Source organism: Octopus bimaculoides, chromosome 23 (assembly GCF_001194135.2).
Source record: "Octopus bimaculoides isolate UCB-OBI-ISO-001 chromosome 23, ASM119413v2, whole genome shotgun sequence".
NCBI lineage: Eukaryota > Metazoa > Mollusca > Cephalopoda > Octopoda > Octopodidae > Octopus > Octopus bimaculoides.
Window position 1 is genome coordinate 4,978,894 of NC_069003.1, and position 538 is coordinate 4,979,431.

Genomic DNA, 538 nt, shown 5'->3' on the forward strand with positions numbered 1-538 from the left:
TATATATACATATATATATATATATAGAGAGAGAGAGAGAGAGAAATAGAGAGTGAGAGGGAGTGAGAGAGAAGAGAGAGAAGAGAGAGAGGAGAAAAACAGAAGCAGAGACAGAGACAGACAGACAGACAAACAGAGACACTGACAAAGAGAGAAAACGTCCACACACAAAACTGACAGGTATTCATTCATATATGCGCGTGTATATATGTATGTATGTATGTACGTATGTATGTATACATGTGGATGTATGTATGTGTACGTTTGCATGTATGTATGTATGTATGTATGTATGTATGTATGTATGTACGTACGTATGTATGTGTGTGTGTACGTTTGCATGTATGTATGTATGTATGTATGTATGTACGTATGTATGTATGTGTGTGCTCTTATGTACGTACGTATGCATGTATGTATATATGTATGTATGTGTGTATGTGTATGTGTGTATGTATGTGTATGTACGTATGTATATATGTATGTGTATGTATATATGTGTGTGTATGTATGTGTATGTATTTATGTACGTCTGTGA